Source organism: Hippocampus guttulatus, chromosome 2 (genome assembly GCF_054856545.1).
Source record: "Hippocampus guttulatus isolate MCC_2025c chromosome 2, RoL_Hgut_1.0, whole genome shotgun sequence".
Lineage (NCBI taxonomy): Eukaryota > Metazoa > Chordata > Actinopteri > Syngnathiformes > Syngnathidae > Hippocampus > Hippocampus guttulatus.
The window spans coordinates 20,091,405-20,116,081 of NC_141262.1; the positions used below are offsets into that span (position 1 = coordinate 20,091,405).

The following is a 24,677-nucleotide window of genomic DNA, read 5'->3' on the forward strand; positions in this document are numbered from 1 at the left end:
CCAGATATGCCAAAGTAACCATCGTACAAGTCTATGCCCCAACCGAAGCTGCCTCAGCGGACGATAAAGACACCTTCTACAACCAGCTCCAGACCGTGCTTGAGGAGATCCCCAGACATGACATCAAAATGCTGATTGGAGACTTCAACGCAAAACTGGATAATGACAGAAGGGGCCTGAATGCCACAGTTGGACCACATGGGTCTGCAGGCTCCACGAACGACAACGGGGAGAGACTGTTGATGCTAACCAGTACCAACTGCCTCAGCATTGGCAACACCTTTTTTGAGCACAAGCGGATCCACAAAGTAACCTGGGTTTCACCTGGTGGCGGGACCCAGAACGAACTGGACTACATCTGCATCAACACAAGGTGGCGCTCGTCATTGCTCGACGTTCGCTCCGAGGTGCAGATGTGGGTTCAGACCACTTCCTTGTGGTGAGTAAAATCAAGCTGAAGCTGAAGAAGGTGAAATGGGTGCAGCCCAAGAGACCTTACGCAGTGGACAAGCTAAAGGATAACAACATCTCAGAAAGCTTCTGTGAGGAGTTGAGTAGGAAGCTCAAGGTATCACAACACCTTGCAAACATTGAGGAGCAGTGGAGTATGTTCTCTTGTGCCATTGCTGAAACTGCAGAAGCAGTTATCGGCAGAAAGAGGGGTACCAACAAAGAGAGATGGATAACAGACAACACCTGGAAGTTGATTGATGAAAGGAAAGTGGCCAAGATAAAAAGAGAACAAAAGAGGAGGCTCCGGAGCTGGAGGATGGAAGACGAGGAGTACAGGCGCTTGGACAGGGCAGTGAAGAAGAGTTGCAGGAAGGATAAAAGACAGTGGCTAGAAGAGAAAGCAAGAGAGGCACAGGAAGCAGCCGAGAACAACAACACGACGACCCTATACAAGATCGTGCGGGAGCTAACCAACTCCAGGAGCAGCTCTAGCGTGCCAATCAGGACCAAGGATGGCAGGACACTTCTATGCGACGAGGAGCAAGAAGCAAGATGGCTGGAACACTTCAATTTCGATCAAGAGTCACCAGCTCCAGCTCTAAATATTACATCGAAAGAGATATCCGAGACTGAGGTTGCCAGAGCAATCAAGGGCCTTAAGAACAACAAGGCACCGGGACTCGATGAGGTAGCTGCCGAGATGTTGAAACACGGCCAAGACGCTGTTGTGGAGAGCCTTACCCACCTGTTCAACCTGATTTGGCATGCTGAAGAGGTTCCTGCCGACTGGAGACGTGGGGTCATTGTCACGCTTCCTAAGAAGGGAAACCTCGCAGACTGCAATAACTGGCGGGGCATTACACTGCTGTCAATCCCCAGCAAGGTATTCTGCAGTGTCCTGCTACATCGCCTTAAAGATGAAGTGGATAACATCTTGAGGGAAGAGCAAGCCGGTTTCAGGAAGGGAAGGTCTTGCGCCGAACAGATCTTTGCCCATCATAGAGCAGTGCCAAGAACTTCAGACACCACTCATGATCAACTATATCGATTTCAAGAAAGCCTTCGACAGCATCCACCGGGAGTCACTGTGGCAGATCATCCAGCTGTATGGTGTACCCCTCAAGTACATCAACATCTTCAGGTCATTGTACCACAACTCAACCTGTTGTGTCAAAACCAACAGTGGCACAACTGATGATTTTGACATTGTCACTGGTGTAAGACAGGGTTGCATTCTGTCACCCCTACTCTTCATCATCATAATTGACTTTGTGATGAGGAAGTCCATCACAGGGGAAGAAGTTGGTATCAAGTGGGGAGGGAGCAGACTAGCTGACCTGGAATTTGCAGATGATTTGGCTCTGTTAAGTCACACCCAGCCCGCACTCCAGGAGTTGACCAACAATCTGCATGAGCACGGAGTTAAGGTCGGTTTACGAATTAGCCAGGAAAAGACCAAGGCCATGGCCGTCGGACAGCACCAACACCTTCAACCACTCACTCTACACCAACATGACATAGAGTACATTGACAGCTTCACATATCTTGGGAGTAACATCTCAAATACAGGTGGTGTGGAGAAAGACGTCAACAGTAGACTTGGTAAAGCTGCGGGAGTGTTCCAACGGCTCCGCAACATCTGGTCATCGAAAGCCATCACTACGACCACCAAGCTACGCCTCTATATGTCAGTGGTTATCCCAACAGCGACTTACGCCTGTGAGACATGGATGAAGACAGCCAACATTACCAACAAGTTAGATGTCTTTCATCGGCGTTGCCTGAGATCCATCCTGAGGATCTCATGGAGAGACCACATCACCAACGAGGAGGTGATGAAGAGGGCAGGAGTGGCTGAACTGTCAGACATTGTCTCTGAAAGGAGAAGGAAAATGATCGGCCACGTACTCCGGCTGCCAAGAGAGAGACCGGCAAGTGTGGCCATGGACTGGATGCCAGAGGGTGGAAAGAGGAAGAGAGGTAGGCCAAAGAAGACGTGGAGACAGACTGCCAAAGAAGACCTCAGTGAGATGGGTGTCAGCTGGCATGGAGCAAGAAAGGTCGCCAGTGACCGGAACAAATGGAGGAGGCTCGTCGCCCAATGTTCCAAATAGGAGCGGGCGGAACTAACTAACTAACTACAGCACAACATTTGACACCTTCTTACCAACTGCCGGAATATTTCCTATTTTTATCATCATGATTATGAACAATGCCAAACAAAGTCTTTGTGACTCACTTCACTGGACTTTCATTTTGAGGGTTTTGATGGCAGGCTCCTATATTTACATCAAGTCAAGTCAAGTCCAACTTTATTGTCAAATGCGCTGTATGTGCAACATACATGCAGTCAATATTCGGGTTAAGGTCAAAACTACAATTTCTGAAACCTTTGCAATAACCCGTTTACGCGCGTGAGTGTATAGAGTTCCTCCCGCATTTGAATAACCCAGTGGTTCTCAATTATTTTCTGTCATGCCCCCCCCCAGGAAGAGGAAAACATCTCGCTCGCCACCCCAGCCTCGCATGACTATAAATAGTATCATTTGTCTATAAAATTGTTATAAGTACACCTTTGCATAACACTGTATCCTTATTAACGTATCGGAGAATATAAAAAGAAAGAAATATGGACCAACTTTATGGACCAACTTACAACAAAGAATAGCTTTAGTAATTGGAACAGAAAAGATTTAAAGTGCATCTGAAATTTAAAAATAACATTAAATCCTTAATTATATAAAAATAAAAATTTATATTTTTTGACTGACCATGTCAAACCATACGATACTGAAAAATAAAATTACATAAAATCAATAACTAATAATGCATTCAAACTAATCACCAACATGATCTCAGGAGCAGAATATTTAAAAAAAAACTTTAACCAGCAAAACAAAAAGATATAAAATAATTTGTGCTTTTTTTTTTTTTTTAAATCAAAGATGATGTCTGGATTAATGGCTACAATGAGCACGTTTTGCAATGCACAGCTTTTCGAAGCGAGGTTTGAAGCAGGACACAGCAACTCTCGGCTCCTGCTCAATGTGTAGCCGGGACCTGTATTATTATACTGAAGTAGCAGTCACAAAGCGGCATGATTGTTGGCAATATTTGGCACGTTTTCGCTGAAAAAAACTCAAGCAGCTTATCAGCGTGATTGGGGTGTAATGTCTTTAAGTGATGCCTTAATTTATTTGGCTTCATGATGTCCGCTACCAAAAGTTTTAGACAAAGTAAGCACATCGATATTCCCTCGTCTGCCACCGCAGTCACATTGAAGCCAAGCGCTACATACGCCTCGTCATATTTCCTCCCTGAGAATACTCCCTGAGCAAACTCTGCCAATGAGAGCGCCACTGCCCCCTAACGTCGTGGAGGTGCAACTGCACGTTATTTTAGGACTAAAAAAATTAAAAAGCTGTTCCCCGAGGGCAAACGCGCCCCCCTTGACAGAGCCTCAAGGGGGGGCGCGCCCCACTATTTGAGAAACACTGGAATAACCCAACGCCCCGATGTCGTGATGCAAATAGAAGTCATTTCCGGGTGTTATTTTCCAACCATCAGTAAAATATCATAATATAATATTTAAAATAATATAATAAAAACAAAAATAAATTAGTAAAAAATAAATGCCCGATGAACGTGTGGTAGCTCAATGCTAACATATAATGGGACGCCACAGACAGGCTAATCTAAATTAGCATCAATGTTACGGGAAGAAAATGGCTCATCTTCAAACAACTGCTACTTAACACACGTGCAGCTTCAACACAGCATACAGCCTTACTCTAAGTTATAGACCTCAGCCAAGGCCATCCAACCATTTTCTATAGCACTTGTGCGCATTGAGGTCCCAGGGCAGCTGGAGCTGACTTTGGGCGAGAGGAAGGGTACATCCTGGACTGATTGCCAACTACTCACATGTAATTTTTGTGCCACTCAATTTTCATGCTGACCTTGTCGAATTGAACGGTTTTTACCATACCCCGTGTGTCATGTCTTTGGCAGTTGCCTGCTAACGCCCTCGATTGCAATGTTCAAAACAGACAGCATAAAGAAAATATATATAATTTTTGGCTTCCCACCCATAATCAATTAGATTCTCATTTCCTGTTGACAAACACAACAAAACCAATGTTTCAATGCAAGTAACTGAGTAACCACAATTGCTGTCATGTATGCCTTGAAATGCTTACAAGGACAAATTAGGGATTGTAAAGAGTGACTGCTGCGCTGTGCTCAGCCCTAAAGTGACTAAACTAATAGCGAGTCCAAAAAAAAAAATTAAAAAATTGAAAGAGGTTTGCATAGCTCACGCTCTACAGTGCAGAACATTAAGGAATGTATCAAGCGATATGTGGTGTTGCACGAAAAGGCAAGGGAGCTCCTCAAAGTTCAACACCGCTGATCAACAACTGAATCGCCCGAAAAAAAAACATGATGCTTAAGTCATACTCTCCACGATGAAACTATTTTCTTCAGGTGGCTGTATATGCAGAAAAATAAACATGAAAGAAACTCACGTTTGTATGTGCGTGTGTGTGCGTCGGTGTGTGTATCAGCCATGTCTGCAGGGTGAGGTGGCGGCCGATGCTTTGGCAGCAGGTCTGGCACGTCTTTCAGGCCCAAACCTGCACAGAGGGTGAAAAAGGAGGAAGAGACTCATCACATATAGGCGTTGAGTCTGGCTGCCCTGGTGCCAAACGTTTCACTTGATTTCAACTCGCCATCCCTCCCCCTTAAATGCCGAAACATCATCACAGTCATTTTGCTCCCTTGCCATTATACGCAGTTCTGTGCGTGAATGTTGCAAGATGGCCATTCAAAGTAGCAGCGTTTCGCAACCGATTCAAAAGGCATCAGAGAACAAAATGTGCAGCGTGTTCAGGAAAAGCCAGTTAAAACTTTTAAAGCCAGAAAGAGCAGAAGAGTTCATCTCTGAAGTTCGCTCGTAACTTCCGAAAAATAAGCCAAGGACTAAAATTACAGAGGAGCTAGCTATGATGTCATTTCAGGAAGATCATAACATATATAGGGTTGGTGCTTCTCAAACATTTTTGCACCAAGGCCCATATTATTATTATTTTTTAAATTCACATAGCACACCACTGAACAATGTCGTGAAAATACTGAAATAAAGATAAACTTGTCATAATTTACATATGACCACTTAATTATTCCTTCGGTCACTATACATCACTGGCATAAATACATACTGTAAATAAAGACACACACACACACAAAACAAATATTGCTATTTGATTGTAAAGTCTAAATTTAGGAACTAGTGACAGGCAACAAATTCTATTTTTCCAGTGTTCAATGTAGTATTAATTGTATTTAATCAGTGACGTGCTGACAGTGGAGGCAGATGGGGCCCAGCCTCACCTGACATCATTGACGAAAAAAAAAATGGAAACACTTTTTCGGGGTAATATTTTATTTATACAGTTGTTGGCACTGTAAATGTATTTTCCTTTGTTTTGTTTTTGTACTTTTGGTATGGAACTTTAAACAAAACATAAATTGTTGCCAATCTAATTGTCAAAAAATCTATACATTAGGTTGATAATACGTTGGTAAATTTGACTGTGATGAGGTCAGTGCCTCACCGGCCTTGAATCTTACCGCACTTCACTGTATTTAATAACATTCTATGAGGTCATGCTATCGTGCACCGATTCATTGGAATGGCCTGGACACATCCATCCATCCACATCCATTTTCAACACCGCTTATTCTGAAAAGGGTCGCATGGAGTCGCTGGAGCCTATTCCAACTGACTTCGGGCGGAAGTCAGACTACACCCTGAAGTTGTCGCCGGACAGTCACAGCGCATATATAGAGACAAACCACCATTCATACCCACATCCACACCGTCACTGAGCGGGAGCCCACCTCACGCTGCCCGCACACAAGTCAGGCGAGTGTACCACGACAGCATCAGCGACAGGCCTGAATACAGTTTATGTGAAATTTGCTTGGTGACTTCTCATAAGATTTTTTTTTTCCCTACGAAAAATATGTGCCTTGTCTCAAATAAAGCTGGAAAATTGCACTAGTACACCCTGCTGCTCTTTAACAGAAGTTAATAATAATAATAGTGATAGTTTGTCTTAGCTCATGGCAGTTGCGAAACTTGTTTGTTACTGCACTGGCACTGCGCTCCGAAATGTGTGGAAAGCATTTTTGGTCAACAGTTTCCACATCAGAATGGACAGTTTTTACATCATGAATGCCAGGTCGATTAAGAGCTTTGGCCCAGGACAAGTGTTCCATGTCAGCATGTGAGCTCCTCAGTCATCGAGAAGCTTTAGTCTCCTCCATTCCACGCTACATTTTCCCAATGAGCTAAAAACCTCTGCCTGCAGATGAAAGGATTTCCTGAATCGCATCCATATACGTCTACAGGATAATACCTCCAACTGATGCCGGTGCACCTTTAAAAGGGGGTATGTGTCGCCTCAGGCGGGCAATCACTCTACAATGTAACCACGGCACAAAAGTGATATGTATCAACTGCGTAACCTCAAAGGAAATCTCCATTCAGGCGTCCATAAAAGAACGTCTCATGCGAGCCCGTGTTGCGCCGATGGATTAGCGAGGGGGAACAGGTGAAGTCCTGTGGCAATGCACGTTTGCTCAGCTGTGCGTTATTCTGTATGGCGCCGCGCCCTAGTAACCCAAGGCTTTGGAACTATCGCTCAATTTTGCTCTTTTTCCACCCTTCATCTCGTTGTTCTTGTATTTACACAGGTGAGAGGACCACAGTCCAATTGGTGTGGGACTTGAAAGTCCAGTTTGTCTGGCTGCTGGATGCTGTTCACCTGTGTGCTATGGATGCATGGATGGATGGATGGATGGAAGGATGGATTGGGTGGATGAAGCCTGACAGCAAAGGTGGGAGGATCTTTCCAACCGGTGCTTTTGTCCAGAGAGACAGACAGCAAACATACAGAAATTGAGGTGTGCTGTCAGTGAGTGATGCACTCAAGAGATCAGTCGCCATAATGGCCTGTTAGCTAAATTGAAAGAGCGATAAGACAGCGCTGGATGTAATACTCTGCGCAAACTTGTACACAGTATGAATACTTGCCATGCAGTCATTAAATTACAATGACAGACTCATTAGAGGTGAAAAATCCTGTTTCGGGTCAGCATTAAATCTGAATCTTGCAAATTCAGAGATTTTTTTCCCCCCCCAAATACTTTTTTCTTTTGAGGATATTTGCTGAAAACGTGCAAAAAGGATAAGTCCGTAATATCTACTGATTGAGCCACAGTATATTTCACAAAACAACAGATTGTTGGGGTGTGGCTAAAATAACAGACTTGGGCCCTGGCATGATTCACAACTCAGCCATTACACAGAAGAAAAACTTCAGCTCCTTTGTTCGCACCATCACTTATCCAGCACAATGGCAATAAATATTTTGCCCAACATACCTTGCATCCTTAAAAATGCAACTTCCCTTCAGATCGAGTGGCTGCTTTAGAGCGTCTCATTGTTCGCTGTGAGTGCTTGCAGGTCACACAGAGAATGGCAGAGGAGCAAGGAGAACAGCATCCCCCCCCCCCCCCCCCCCCCCAAGTCCGATTCGTCAACCAGCATTTGTGCTTCAGGCTGGCGTGGCCGTTTTAGAGTGACTCATTGTTGACCGTGAGGGTGCGCATGTCACAGTGAGAAAGGTGGGACCGCAAGGAGGGCATACATTTTTATTTTTTAATCTGATTTGACAGCCAGTGTGTGGACCGGGGTTTTGCACAGGCTTGGCCGCATTAGAGTGCCTCATCGTCGCAAAGTAGATGAGCATCGTGAGCACCCGGTGTGATGTATTCTAGCCACCGGAGCCTTGAGGCAAATGTATTTTCCTAGTTGCAGTTGACATATTCAGTTGACAGTTAACCTCGTGTGGTTTCAGCAAACATTGAGGGCACACCCACAGAGACATTGGATTGTTTTTTCATCATTTTGACGCATCATTTTATGAACTTAGCAATCATTCAAATTTGACAGGATGGTTCACAACACACTTATCTGCGGTGTGTCAAATTCACAAGGCATTTATCAGAATACTGGAATATACGGGACTTTAGGTGCTGAATGGGCAGGGGTGAGTAGATTAAATGAGTAAATTAGGGAAAAGATGAAACATGAAGTGAGGAAAAAAAATCAGGATCTGTGTTCTCGTCAAAGCTAAACATGTTCTTATTCCAACAACAAAGATGTGTGGAAAGCAAGCCAGTAGTTTTTGCGTAATCTCGTTCACGTACAAGGCACATAAAGATTTGTTGGGGCAGGACACAAAGCCGTCACACACAAACCGGGGCCAGGTGCGACGTAACAGAGATGTGTCGGGTAATTGTTGGGATGAAGGTGGAGCAGCACAGGAGTGGTAAAAGTGAGATGAGCTGCGGTTTGCTCCCATCGGGCCAAAAGTTCAAAGTGAGGCAGGACAAACAAGTAACCTTAGATGCCATGTGCAACACCTCTCACGTGTTCTGTTCATTGTCTTCAGCCGGGCCCAAGCTCGGGTTTCTGGAGCGCGCTGAGTTTCCTGGGATTGACCGCCAACCCCCGCCCCTGCTTCACCTTGGACCCCGAGCCCCGCCCCTGCTGAAAGTAAACACGACAATACAATAGGTGCGAGCGCACAGACATATAATGTCAATATGTGAGCATTAGATAAACAACTCGGGCTCAAGCCTGAGACCTGAGCTCACACGCACGTCTACCGATTACTGAACCAAAAGGATAGGCAGTAAAAAAAAACAAAAAAACCACACATTTATTTAGGCAGCCATTTTCTCTCTCTCTCTCTGTATGTATGAGTATATATATATATGTATATATATATATATATATATATATATATATATAAATATACACACACACACACACACACACACACACACACACACACACACACACACACACACACACACACACTGGCCCGGTGGTCCAGTGGTTACCATGTCGACCTCACAGTGCAGAGGTCGTGGGTTCGATCCCATTTCCGGCCTCCCTGTGGGGAGTTTGCATGTTCTCCCCAGGCCTGCGTGGGTTTTCTCCGGGTACTCCGGTTTCCTCCCACATTCCAAAAATATGCATGTCAGGCTGATTGAACAGCCAAAAATTGTCCCTAGGTGTGAGTGTGAGTGTGGATGGTTTTCCGTCTCTGTGTGCCCTGCAATTGGCTGCCTACCGGTTCAGGGCTGGGATAAGCTCCAGCACCCCCCGCGACCTTTGTGAGGATAAAGCGGTTCAGAAAATGGATGGATGGATGGATATATACACACACACACACACACACACACACACACACACACACACACACACACACACACACACAAACACACACTGCTGCTAAAAAGTAAGTAAGGCAGACCTCCACCAAAGTAAAACCTAAATAAGCCACGCCAAAATTAAGAAAAGTGAACAAAATAGTCTGCATTGAATGGTATTTATTTATTTATTTATTTTTGTTCCTCGCCTCGCCTTTTCCACGAAGTATCATGGCAATCCGTTGTAATCCCTCAACCAAACAAGAGCAAAGAGCAAGGAGTGATTGGCGGGTGGTGAGAATGCACACATTTGTGAGTCAAGTAAGATCCTCATAGTGGCAGGTGGTGTGGTATGCAGACTGAAATGTGACATCATGCTCCAAAAAACTGGACAGACGAGTTGTCACTCAGCGTAATTGTCTGATGTTAAGAAGAGTTGCTCAGTCATACAGGGACAGATGATTTGACAGAGGACATGTACACCCCAGGCAATGTTCAGTATCTCCTTCTACATGTGCCTTCGCTGACTGTTTGTTTGTTGACCTCCCTCACCACGTGTTACCGGTCTGATTGGCACACAAAATCCAACCTTAGCCATTCATTTTCTCCAGTATCTTCTTGTTCTCATTCAGGTAACAAGCTTGCTGGGGGTCGTCAGCTAATCACTGGTCATGTATAGTCCAAGACTATAGTAGTTGGGAACTCTTTAAAATATATATTAGTCTTTATTTCTTTTGAACTTTATTTTATTTTATTTTTACTTAGTTTTAATTCATTTTGAGAGCCAGCTTGTAGGTTTATAAATAAAAAAAAATTCTGGGGTGGGGGAAAATGCATTATTTTAGTTCAATTTTTATTAGTTTTAGTTTTATATATATATATATATATATGTATGTATATATATATATATGTATATATATATGTATGTACGTATACACACACACACACACACACACACACACACACACATGCAGAGAGAATTTGTATTGCATGACCTGGTGGTCGACTGGTTAGCGTGTCAACCTCACAGTGCAGAGGTTCAGGGTTCGGCTCTGGGCTTCCTGTATGCCGTTTGCATGTTCTCTCCGTGCCTGCGTGGGTTTTCTCCAGGTACTCCGATTACCTCCCACATTCCAAAAACATGCGTGGCAGGTTAATGGAACACTCTGAGTTGTCCCTAGGTGTGAGTCTGAGCGCGGATGATTGTTCGTCGATGTGTGCCCTGCGATTGGCTGGCAACCAGTTCAGGGTGTCCCCCGCCTAGTGCCCGAAGACAGCTGCGATAAGCTCCAGCATGCCCCGCGATCCTTGGGAGGATAAGCGGATCGGAAAATGGATGGATGGAATTTTTTTGTGCATGAAAACAAGGTCATTAATAGTGTGCAATAAAGTAAAATACGATTCCTAAACACATTTGACCTTGTTTTTTCTGCATGACCGAACAATAATAGTAAAACAACAACTATGTATGAAATTAGTTGACGAAGACGAAAACTAGGGTCATTTTTGCTCTAATTATAGTTTCAATAGGTTTTAATATGTTTTTTTTCATCAATAAAAAAAGCTCTTTCAATTTTGTTTTGATGATGATGTTAGTTTTCATGAATCAGAATAGCTTTGTTCCTGTATAGGGCATTACTTTTAGTACAGTCTGCTACTAAATTGTTGTCACAAGAGGATCCGCTGCGATATAGTAGAAGTCGCCGTATGTGTGTTTATATGGTGTAATATGACCTGCAATGATATACAGAAGATCGCTTGAAGCATCTCTGTGAGCCAAATGAGTATGCAGGTCAAATCTGGCCTCACATACTTCTCCAAACTGCATCTCTATAGCCTATCAATCTAACAGATACAAAATGTGGTCATTTTCGGACATGTGACATGTCCTTGATATGAGAGCCCAATGACAATGCTTGCGCGATTGCACAAACAACGCGCTGAGGCTCACTGCCACGGAGACAAGATGATGGAAACAGCTATAGGTTAAAAAAAAAAAAAAAAGACTTACCGTACGTTTTGGGCTGTTGGGCACACCTGATTATAAGCTGCAACTACAACATTTAAAAGAGAAAAATATTTTGTACATCCTGTATATAGGCCATATTGGACAATAGGATGCAGGTGTTGCACGACGGGATATTTACACAGAAAGACTGTTTCAACTTTTAATTAACACGTGTCAGTGCTATTCCGCAAAGACATAACCCCTTCGAGGCCGGCGTAACGACGAGTCTTAAACGCAAACAGGACAAGGACTTCTTTGTATTTTCTATTTATTAGAGAAGAAAAGTATACCAAAAAAAGGCTTCTTTTTGTTTGTTTGTCAAAAAATTATATCGCTTCTGGCTTCAGGTGACCTCATCTGTCTCTCATGTCCAGCTTCTTCTTCTCTGCATTGTCGCCAGTCACGTGACGTCATAACAATTAATCCAACAAAGAATTAATAATCATGACAAATATTTCAACTGGGTTGTGAAATATGCCAATTCAACGTATCAAGACTACACGGAATATGTAACACGCCACAAAAATCAACAAATTTTAAATTGGCCCCTACAACATGTAAACCGTCCTTCAAAAATAGTTTTTTTTCCTCTTAGGTCATGTATTACATGCTTGCCAGTGAAGCAAAACTTAAAGTATTATCTGCATAGAAATTTGAGAAATGGGGATTTCTTGTGTTCGCACACATGTTTGTTTATGTGAAGAGAGGTTCTCTTTCCTTATGAAGAGTTTTGGTACTCTTAAACTACTGGTTTAAAAGGAACTCAAATTGTGACAAATAGCAAACCTGGCCACCATAAATGCCCCAGCCACTAATTTCAAAAGTACATTTTTAGGTGTAATCATGCCATTCATTGCATTACTTTGCTGAGGAAATCCTGATAAACGCATGGGTACTTATTAGCCATCCTATCAAAGTTGACTTTTGGATCGAGTCAATGTTCTCCTTTGCATCTGTGAGCCCCTCCAGAGCCCCGGGGTGCTGCGTGGAGGTGTGAATGCTAACACGGCCCAATCCGTATGCCGCTGAGAAAAAAACAATCCATGCTAATCTGCCGCCACAGACAGGATTCCAGTTAGGACAATCAGCGGAGGAATCATTAGGAACTGCGGGAGCTCACACAAGCCCAGATCGGGGCGCCTGATTGCGGCACTGGTGATTTGCGGCTCCAGAACAATGATGGCTGCCCAGCTCGACGCTGCGCCACAAACTCACCTGAGACTCACAGACCAAAGTCTTGCATTAAGTACCTGAAAGTATCTTCATAGAAAATACTTGGGTAGGTAGAAGAAAAAGTATTTTGCATTTAACCCTTTCATGCACTCTGTAATGTGATAACATGGTAAGGTTATCCTTGAAATCCTGTCCTTGAAAGGGTAAAATGTACTAATATTTGAAAAAAAAAGAAAAAAAAGAAAGCTATTTCTAAAAAGTGAGCATTTAGAATTTCCATTATGTTGGCATTATTTTAAATGTGCTTTTCTTATGAAGCTGATTACGCTAACGTCAGTGGTGTAGAGTAGTTAAAGATCTGTGTTTTAGCTAGCACACGTTAGCCTGGCTGTCAGGTGAATAATGTGCCTCAACAAGCTCATAACTAAAAGAACAAGTCACAAATATTGTTCGGACATATGTATCAAAGTTAAAATATGCATTTAAATTTTGAATCGCAGAGGAGAAATACAAGATAAAATTGACAGAAATAAAATACATGTAAATTCTAGCTTAGCACAATAACAAAGTCGCCATAGTGCTACTGAGTTACATAGCACGCCGGCCTAAAAGAGGTTCACTTTGTCTCCTTCTCCAAGGTAACAGGCAAGTGGAGGGGTGTTGGGTCAGAGCTTGCCAAGTTTTCACCTAATCATGCCCCCGGGACTTGCATTTGACCCTCCGCATTTCAACCAAAACAACACAGCAAGCCACTTCCTATGAACTGGGCCCAGATAAAACGGGAAGCTTCCTTGCGCCCCGCAGCACAATATGGTAATACCACGGGAAAGCCTGAGGTTTACATGAATTGGGGGGGGGGGGGGGGGGGGGGGGGGGTTGGATGTTAAGGGTGCATATGGCAGTTTTCTTTATATTGCCCCCTCCCTTTGATCTGCAGGGTCATCAATTGTCAAAAGGGACGGAAGCCCAAAGGTTGAAAGTTCACTTCAAAGTGACCCTCAAAAGTTTTGGATGGGGGTTGAGCAAAACACCGGATTGGATAAAACAGGAGAAAGAGAATGGATGTTGAGAACGGTATGTTGGCACAAGCCGCATCCCAGCAACAATAGCTACTGTATAATGTTGGACGTGTGCCCTTTAAGAGGTGTGGCCAAGTGATTGAAGTCATGTGGTCTCTGTGTGAATATCTGAGCTTGAGTTTCGACCAACCTTGGCTCATTTCACAATCAGCTACCGCCCTCTTGATTTTGCGACTTGTGAGTTTGGATGTTTGTCCCATTCAATCATTTTCCTTATTTAATGATGGACACACTTCTGATCCATTTAATGGATATAGTTCAAACTGACAGCGGTTTTGATTTCACTGTCATTTTGAAAATGTCAAACTGGCTTTGCATGGTTCCGCTTTACTTGCATCATCAAAACTCTGATCGACAATGGAATTTTATCGTCATTTGGCCCAAGTTCAACCAAAACATAGGTGATTCCATGACGCGCACAATAGGCCAACTGTGCCACGGAAAAACACGCGGCCTTAAATTCAGCCTCAGGGGTGCATCGGCAAGACCATTTTTAAACGAATTAATCATACAAGTCTCTGAAATTGGCTAACCGCTTGCGTCAGGTTATGTTGTGCAATCCTAACATCTCATCTCGCACTTTGTGCTCCTTTTTAGAATTCATTTGAAGCGGCAGTCTCAAGCTACTCAAAGAGGCTTCTGGAAAAAAAATTTTTGGGCTAACCAGGCAAGAATCAAACCAGAAGTTGCGTGACTGCCATCGGCTTCACACCAAAGTCAGTAAAACAAGCATGGAAAGGAGAGAAGAGAGCAATATTAGAGCAGAGTAGTGCTGAGATGTTGCATATCACACACACACACACACACACACGCGCGCGCGCACACACACAGTCGCGCACGAGCACAACAAGAAGTTAGCCAAGTGGCATTGGGTCATGCCACGTTCACATTCTTGATTGTCACGCCTTGTACACTTTAATATGAGTATTGTTCCAAAGGAAAAAATGAGCTCTGTGATGCTTCTCTCGGGCTGCCGCCAGACCAAATTCCAAATGTTTGGACAGGCTACGGCTAACGTTTTACGCAGTTGACGGGCTGTTGTGGTGTTTGTGCTTTTCGCACGTTATGGTGTACGTTGACTGTGACTTTCACTGTGAATCACATTCAGAAAAGGCTTTCAGATATAATCCTTGAGGAAAAGCTTCTGCCGCGCGAGCGAGTGATGTCGCCAACTTCCGCTGTGGCATGTACATTTACAGCTTTTTTTCATGTTTTTGGGAGATTTAAGTTATCAACACTGTTGTATTCATGTGAAACATTTGAAAAAGCAACAGGAATCTGTTCTTACAAGGACGTCGTCATGTAAATCTACGCTAAAAAGTGTGCGATGTTCAGCCGAGCAGTATCAATGTAAGCTAGCTAACAATGTTAGCAAACTTGCCTTCAAGATTGCAGCAGTACAATGAGACGTGAAACCTTTTTCAAGTTTACACTGCAGTGCCGGGCAAAGTTCAAAGTACGTCATTCGTGATATCTTTCAGTCAATCAGACAGTGCTGATGGGTGGTTCACATGCCACAAAAGCAGGAATCGTGGACCCAAATGCTCATACTTTTCTACTGAAGATGAGTCACTGTGCATGCAGAACTTTTGATGACAGTCTCCTCCCCCACTAAGCGGCGAACGGTTGTGAGCGTTTTCAAATGATGCGCTCGCATCAGAGGTCATCAATGTTCGTTTGATGATGCAAATAGTCGCAAAACATTCGCCAACATTTTTTGCGATTTTCAAAAGTTCCTTGCGACAAGAAACATTCAGGCAAACGTCTCACGAAGGTCTGACGACCGTTTGACGAACATTACGTACCGTGAACGTAACAGTGTAGAGGTCGTGGGTTAGAATCTGATCCCCAGCCTTCCTGTGTGGAGTTTGCATGTTGTCTCCGTGCTCTGCGTGGATTTTCTCCGGGTACTCCGGTTTCCTCCCACATTCCAAAAACATGCATGACATGATGTCGAATGTTTGTTTGTCTATGTGTGCTTTGCGATTGGCTGACAACCAGTTCAGGGTGTACCCCGCCTGCTGCCCGAAGACAGCTGGGATGGGCTCCAGCACGCCCGCGACCCTCATGAGGATAAGCCAATTCGAAAATGGATGGATGGATGGACGGATATATAATGCCTAATGTCCTTTTTCTTACATTTTTTTCACGTCATCTTGGTGAGTGGTGGGCCGGTACCCTAGCACCCTCTGTTGGTCAGCCACCATGAATCGTTGATCTCGACTGAGTATTTAACTGGCTCATTGTTTGTCTCTTCTCATTGCCTCATCTTCTGAGACCGAAAATGGATCAGTGTCCTTTTCTGAGCTAATTAAAATAATTTGGCGTTTAAAATTGGCAATTAAAAAGTTAGATTTCTCATCCTGCATGCATGTAGACAAGCAATGACATTTCAAAAAGAAAAAGAGTCAAGTCGGGTGTGTTTTGTCAGAGTAAGGCAGCGCCCTGGACTCTCTCTCTCTCTCTCTCTCTCTCTCTCTCTCTCTCTCTCTCTCTCTCTCTCTCTCTCTTTCTCTCTCTCTCTCTCTCTCTCTCTCTCTCTCTCTCTCTCTCTCGCCGCGGGTCGTGCGTAGGAGTGGAGCGGCGCATTTTGGCGTACGATACCGTACGATCACGACGTTGCTCTCAGCGTACACCACAGGCAAGTATGTACACGCACATGCGCAACATCTTCACCGCCACTGCACAACTTAGAAGAAAGAACCACCTTTTGTTTGAATCCACCCAGGTTCATTGATTATGCAAAGCATGAATAATCAATGACAACGCTCAGTTTCAAATGTGGGTTTTGCGTGTGAACACGACAGTTATATACTCGTTGACAGCAGACATGCGCTCTTTGTGTTGTTACCTCGTTTGTGTCCAAGTCGCGGTTGTTTGAATGTTTAGAATGAGCATGACCAAAATCTGTGACCCCCCCCCCATTATTTATTGTCACAAAGGGCCCCCCGCCAATAACTCTTGATCAGCGGGTGGCGGCGGTAGGGATGCTGACCGATAATTTTCCGATGACGCATATGATCCCAAACAAAAAAATATCGAGCATAGCATTACGTTGGTTGGAAGTCCGAAAGGGTCCTACTGCCAACTTGGTTGACCCTGTGATGCGGGTGCTGACCCTGAAAGGGTTAAACTATGGGGGAAAAAAAAAGAAAAACTACTGTGTCAAGTGGGTCTTCGTAGGTACCGCCTACGTTCTTCCCCTTTACCTCCCCACAGATCGACACCACTGCTAATTTTTCTGAGCCAGCTTCGGGAATTTCAAATTATATTTTAGCAAACACTAGCAGTCGTTCCTCAACTAAATAGTTTGCTTGAACATTTGGGTGTTTAAATTTACAGTTATAATGTTTCATTCTCTTTTGTTTTATGTACGTTTTACAGTCAACTTCAACCGGGAGGGACGATTAATCAGGTTGAAGCGTGCACGCTAGGCCTCTTATTTGGAGAGCTGTGCGAGCCAGGCTTCTTTTCGTTTCCTCCAAGCGATTTTATATGGCAGTCTCTCTGAACAGCAACACTGGATTCGAAAACATAAAGTTAACGCCCGCATACTTGCCATTCGGCACCTGCAGATTTGCATATTTGTAGATTTTGTTGTGAATTTTTTTTCAACAATTTCAAATATTCATTTATGTATTTTCACCCCCCCAACCCCAAATTTTCCTGGATATATAGTATTTTGATTTTTTTTTTTGAAGAACTTATTGGGTTTGTTTAATACCCCCCCCCCCCGCCCACACACACACACACACACACACACACACACACTTGTCACTGTAATGCCTTCTGTTGTATTATTGTTTTATGTTAAATGTTCTGTGAAGTGTTTTGTTCGCGGTGCATATGCACGCTATATAAATAAAGATGGACTGCATTGTGTATTATTAAATTCTATGAGGATTTTCACTTTTCTGGCCCGGTCCTTTTTACAAGGGCACAACTTCAAGTGAGAGCGAGCGCTGTGTGCTTGAACTGTGTTTTATTAATTTTCAATGTATTTAAAGCTGTAGGAGGGGTAAGAAATGTTTTCATTTATTTATCTGGTGACTCTTATTCATGAATTTTCATGGGTGGGTCTGGAGTGTATCCCCCCCCCCCCCCCCCCAATGATAAACGTACTCACCGTATAAACGTATGAAATCTGATAAGAATGCCTTTTGTAATATATGAGACGGGATGCAATTTTGCCCACCCCCCACGCCCCCAAAAATATGCCCGAGTTGCCACTTTGTTGTCTAAACAAGTGAACAGGCTTTGCCATCAGCGGCTGCTTCCTGTTTGACTCCCCGAGGGTGGTGACTCATAACAGAGGATCTTCATCCTCTTGTTTGGCACCGTGAGGCGAAACGACCTCCATCATCCACTGTACAGTACCCAGAAGGAGGATGCAGGGCGGGGCGGGGAGGGGTGGTGGAAGGGTTTTTAGGGTGCCTAGAGTTTTTGGGGCTGAGTGGGTCTATTTAGCCCCTAGCAGATTGCCCATCTCTCCTTCCCCCGCCCGTCCTCCTTCCACCCTTCTCCTCCCCCTGGCTTTTGTGTGCCCTGAGCCCACTCCTCCCCCTTTTGTCACCCGGGCATTCCGCTTTGGTTAGCACGCACAATGGGCGCTCAGTGCTCACTCTCCTGACACTGCATTCTGCATGTGCACCAGGGGAGTGGGCACGGGAGGGGGAGGGATATTGGAAAGAGGGGTAGGTGGCGGCGGTAGGGTGAAGCGTGGGGTTGGGGGGTTAAAGGATGACAGCAACTCACTCCATGTGACCAAAATGCCAAGCATCAACACCCCCCCCCTCCCCACTCCCTTCTCAAAGGAGTCGTAACTCGCACCGCAAGGTTCCAGATGGGCAGTAAAAAGCAGTGCCCGCTTGGCACAGCACAGCTCAATCCAAACAAGCAAACAGGTGTCTCTTACGCCTCCTTTGCCAATTGCTGTGACGACTGTGCGCGTGCGTGTGTTTGTCTGTGTGTGTTCCCTTCATCTCTCTGCAGCTCGCCACACAGACCAAACAGAATTTTAAGACCTGTGCTTCACTCTTTTAGAGGGGTTAGAAAAAATATATACCCCCCCCCCCTTTATCCAACTTGGAAACAAAAAGTAGCATGATTACATGATGACAAATCTTTGACATTTTCATCAAAGATCTGGAGGCCTTGTTGGCAATATGATGTAATGGAGGTGTGACAGGTCCTGGCTCTTACAAATGATTCTGTTCCATTATGATTGACAGAATGAATAAATGTTTATTGTGACTGTGGTTATGATTTGCAGTGAGTAGAACAGCATTGTGATATATCGAATGATGTGCACTTGTTTTAAAGGTTTTTCTCCCTCACACACTTGTGTCCATGTGACACACCGTGCAGAAGTGTTAACGTGTTAAATTGCCAAGAAGATAAAATGAGGCTTGAAAATAGTGAAAAATGAAACCCTTCTGAAATGCTTTTGTGTGTCCGCTGAATACGCTGAAACGGTTAACCTCGATGAAAAATTGATGCTACTTTGTCGAGTATCTTACATGTCGAGCCTGACATGCTTGAGCCACAGCAGTACGTTCATTTAAAGCCTCCGGTGGCTTGAATACATTCCATCGGGTGGTCACAAGGCCTTTCCACACTGTAACAGCGAGGCGCTCTAATACAGTTTGCACACCAGTGCCAAGCCTCCATCCATATGCTAGCTGTCACAATGGACTTTTCCACCCCTCGATTTCTAAACTTCTCTCAATGACGTGTGCGCACTCATGGCCAATAATAAAGTGGCCACCCCAGCATGGGTAATAAAAACTTCTCCCCTTCACTGTGTGATGAGTGGAACGGCCTACAGCCCCATGACCAACTATTTTCCAAAAGTCTTTTATTTTGAAGGCCTGACTTTTGACAAAATGTTTTGTCAATGTTGCCCCAAATTGTGCGAGTACAGATTGATTGTATTTACTGTATATTATTTCCTTTGTTAAATATTGCTCCGGAATTCATACAATTTGGTCTTAGAAGGATGTTGTGGAATGGTTTAATTATGAAAACCGAGGCTCCATTATACTTTTTTTAAAAGTGTATTTTGATAATGCAAGTTTAAGTGTGTTCAAAAGGTGGATGGGGTAGAACTGCAAACGATTTCTTTCATTTTAAATTACTTTTAAGTGGCCACAAAAGCTTTAGTTTCAGTTTGTTTCCACTTTTACAAAGCATTTTTGTTACTTTTCTTTTAGTTTGAGCTATTCTGTTACATTTCATGAACTATAGTAACCTTGCTGCCTACTGTTCTTCATTAGTTCTCTTGAAATATTGTGGCCGCAATGTAAAACTGCAAGTGATCAATAACCCCTGGCCCTCTGAAGCCCGCCCGAACAGAAGCCCATCCATGACAGCAGACATGTTGTGTTGTCACAGCTGAGCGACGTTCAGGTGCACCAAGTTAAGCGCAGAGGAGCCGAATGCGTAACGCGAAGTGGAATTTAATTCCTACTTTAGGATGGCACAGTGCACCAGGACAGGCGGGTCGTGTACAGGGAGAGATGAGGGGACGGGAGGGAGGTCCGATAGGGGGTCAGTGTGGGTTTCAAATCCCCTGCTTGTTCGCCCCATATTTCACACAACAGTGACATCTTAAAGCCTAAGCAGGCCTGCTTGCTTGGCCCTCTATTTCACTTTCTCAAAAAAAAAAGGGGGAATTGGGCTGTGGGGTTGGGGGGTTAGGGGAGGGGGGCACTAAAATATATGCAAATGGTCCCCCAGAGGGGATACGAATTTTATGAGTTTAGAATTTAGTTCAGCCAACCTGAATAATCAAATGTGGGAACAAAAAAAAAGCCCCCGGAGTCCATAGCCGCCCCCCCCCCAAAAGACCTCATCTCCATCCCACCATCCTTGGTCGCAGGTCCTCACATACAAGTAGGTCCGAATTCTTATGAGAAGAAGGAGGAGGAGGGGTATGAAGGAAAAAGAGAAGAAAGCTCGGCGTACCTGATCAGGCACAGGCGCCGGCTTCCTGATTACGCCACCATTTTCCCAGCGGGACGCCCACGCCTCACCCCGCCGCCGTGAATATGGAGGGCCAGGCGAGCCCCAACGGCGCTCGCTCTCATCTAACGGCCCAATTAAGTCGCTTTTAGAGTGATTTCGTCTGTCTTCGCGGTCTACACCCCAAAAAAGACCCCAGTGAGTCGTGGCTTTTTTTTTTTTGGTCACATCCTCTGCGCTCATTTACAATGTGGGGGGTCTGGCATGCAGCAAGTTCTACATGACTGAACATAACATTGCAACAGGTGGTGAATTAAAATACAGACAGTATGTAATATGTCCTTTTTCTAACACTGAGTCACTTTTGCCTACATGCACTCCATCTACAATTGTATATGTACTTCATGTCTTTTATGAAATCAAAAGCAGTCACTTACAATTTTGTCAGTGACATTATATGCAGCCTTCTTGTTTGAATGAACAGATAAACTTGATCCAACGAATCATGCTCGACAGTGAAATATAAACAAGACAGAGACATACCAAGTTCCCACATTGAACAGGATTAGGTAAGCAACTGGAAGTATGGCTGGTTTGCACTTTAGCCAGTAATTTACTCCGTAAACAAACACAGTGCAGCTCAGCCTGCGGCTCGCGGACATCATAGCGAGTGATATGCTTATGGTGGGACATCGGAAACTTTTTACATCGGTTTTGAAAGTGGAATTTATTATTCATGTGTTGTCAGAAGCTATTTTAAAACAAAATATGTTTTTTTTATTGTTCTTTCGTCATCTTTTGGGCTTTGAGCACCAGCAAAAATAGAATTGAATTGAAACAAATTTAAGTGCAGACTTGACTTTGCGGGCTTTACATCCAATCAGCTGAATTTGCAAATACAGTACAGTACACCAATATATTTTCCACAAGACAAAAAAAAGTAAATAGAGCAGTTTCACCTGATTCAATTCATTCCAGTTTAAGAATGTTCAACATTCCATACATGAATATTTTTCAAGAATTATACATTGTCCAAGATAAGATTCACAAAAATTCATAAATGGATTTAAAAAATAACCAATTTATTTTAAATGAATCATGTATCATTCTTCACTTCAAAATGTTCAACATTCCAATTTTGTTTTCAATAATTCCACCTTTTCCATGAGAAAATAACAACATGACCACAAAACAATTTCCAAATGTAGCTCCATCCTCGATTCTTACCTCCCACCTTTCCTACATTCATGCGTCATCCTACAGCATATCATTTCAGTGTCGCCTCTCTTTATACAGTCATTGCGCCATTACAAAACTTTTGCTGGTGGGCTGAAATGACTCACATGTTTGATTTATTTAAAAAAAAACACACACACACCAGGTACAGATCATCATATGAAGCAATAGCCCCACGATATGAACATAAAGTTGCTGAAAGCTTTTGATGCGTTCCCAAAAGACATATTGGCCATGCCTGAGTGGGCAGCATGTGAGGAAGTGGAGCAAAGACTTCCAATTAGATCATGTGTCGGATCAACTTGATGCACAATGACACCAACCCAAACAAGGTGTAGATCCCCACGCAAACCTGCTTAAAATCGATGCCCCCCCCTCCATCTCCTTGACCACCACTCTCCCCCTCCCACCAACACCCCCAGTGTCAAACGGCGTGACGTCGCACCCGTTGCATTGGAATATGGCATAGCGCCATATCCAACACATGGTTTGGACCTGTTGCTTTTGTATTTCCAGTGCAGTCTAATGACCCCCACCCCACTTCCACACCAACGACGCTCCCCCACCCCCACACCCCACCCACCCACACAAACACGCACACATACACACACACACTTTTACTCCATCCTTCAGTGGGCAAATCCTTCAGCTTTATTGCCTAGACTCAAGGGCTGCAGGTGCACAGGCCACAAAAGAGAGAGGGGTTTTTTTTTGGGGGGGGGGGGTGATGATGAGGGTGCAAGGAATAGAGAATGGTTAGTCGGCAGATAAGAGAGGAAGGAACAGAAACCCCCGCCCCACACACGACCACCCTGCCACTCTGGTTTAACCTCTTCAGCCACCCATCTCTTCCATACTGCAGGCTGCTGTGGAGGGGTGTCAGAGCGCTACTTTCGTCCAAATCTTCATATCTAGTTTTGCTCCGTGCACTAGTACACTACATATCCTCACTCATAGGACACTTCAGGGCACTAGTAGGACGACAGTGTGAAATGAAAAAAGGACTAAGAGCGTCCTAGTAAATGGAACTTAAACTGGATCCCAAGACTATCGAATAAATTCTCAAACTCAAATTCACACCGGTGCAAGTGTAGCACCTGGCACGACCAGGACAATCTGTGTGTGCGCGTGTGTGTGTGTGTGTTTGTGCTGGTAGACTGGGTAGCCAGTCTACCAGCACAAACACTTTCTTCTGAACCAGTAGAGGAGCATTAATGGAGGTACAACTGTGCCCACTGAGACTTGGACTACCTCAGTGGCCCCCCTCACCCTCGTCCCACCATTGGCCCCCTGCGGCCTACTAACACTCATGAGGCACTGACTGATCGACCAATGAAACTGCAGCTGGAATTAGAACCCCAAAATGCAAAACTGCGAGGCAGATGCGCTAACCGCTAAAGCCCCGTGCTGCTCTCGTGTCCATTATTGCAAACTATGCACAGCATGCTCCTGAGTGGAATTGAAGGAGTCAAGGGGCCCCTTGTGTCTATTGTCTGAATACTTATCTGACAACGTCAATCAAAAGTGATGTGCAGATGTACCTCATGTTACAGTCAATGAGCAAAGTATTCCAGGCACTCATGTGGTGTAGTTTAAAAAGTGAACACTTACAAATGGGGATGACACGCTAACAAAAGAAAATAAGCCAATTACTTCTCTAACACCGTGAAAAAATGTCACCACATAATCTTGACATCACTAACCACAATCTCATCACTCATATTTTTATTATTTTCAAAAACTCCAGAGGCTATGAAGGGGGAAGTCAAGTCAGAAATGTTTTTTTACAACATGTTTTAAGTGGCCACATAATATCGTGTTTGTGGAATATCAATGAAGCGGCCAAAAGTTTTTTTTATCAATCTCTGGGGGCGGCCATTTTGCTACGTGCTGTCGACTGAAAATTACATCACAATTTCTTAGGTCTCAGGTAACAACCAATCACAGCTCAGCTCGCGAATGTTACTTGACCGTGTAAATGCAATTTTTGTGTTGACTTTCAGGCCAGCAACTTGGGCTCCATGTGCCAAAGCAGTTTTGTTGGCGGCATTGAATCATTAGGAAGCCAGATTTGCTACGTACGAGTCAAGTAGCAAAACCTTAAATACGATGGCCAATATTGCCTTTTAAATATCTCTTAAATAAGCTCTTCAATCAAATTGTTTGGCTTGTTCCCCTTTTTTGAAGAACTTTTACTCAGTTTTGCCAGCTTGTGGGGTTACTTTTTCCCCGTATCACGTGACCACCATCCTTCCATCCATCCATTTTCTGAGCCGCTTATCTTGACAAAGGTCGCGGGCATGCTGGAGCCTATCCCAGCTGTCTTCGGGCAGTAGGCCAGGTACACCCTGAACTGGTTGCCAGCCAATTGCAGGGCACACATAGACAAACATCCATTTACAGTCACACTCACACCTAGAGACAATTTAGAGTGTTCCATTAACCTGCCGTGCATGTTTTTGGAATGTGGGAGGAAA

The 24,677-nt window shown here is 44.1% G+C and overlaps 1 long non-coding RNA gene across 2 annotated transcripts in view; it reads right to left on the reverse strand.

Annotated features, from left to right (window-relative positions):
- Positions 1-24,677, reverse strand: part of LOC147208843 (uncharacterized) — a 79,066-nt gene that overhangs the window by 23,955 nt on the left and 30,434 nt on the right. For both annotated transcript variants that reach the window (XR_015098213.1, XR_015098207.1), the window contains exon 2: positions 4,980-5,087. This is a non-coding gene — a long non-coding RNA (uncharacterized LOC147208843). The remainder of the gene's footprint in view (positions 1-4,979; positions 5,088-24,677) is intronic.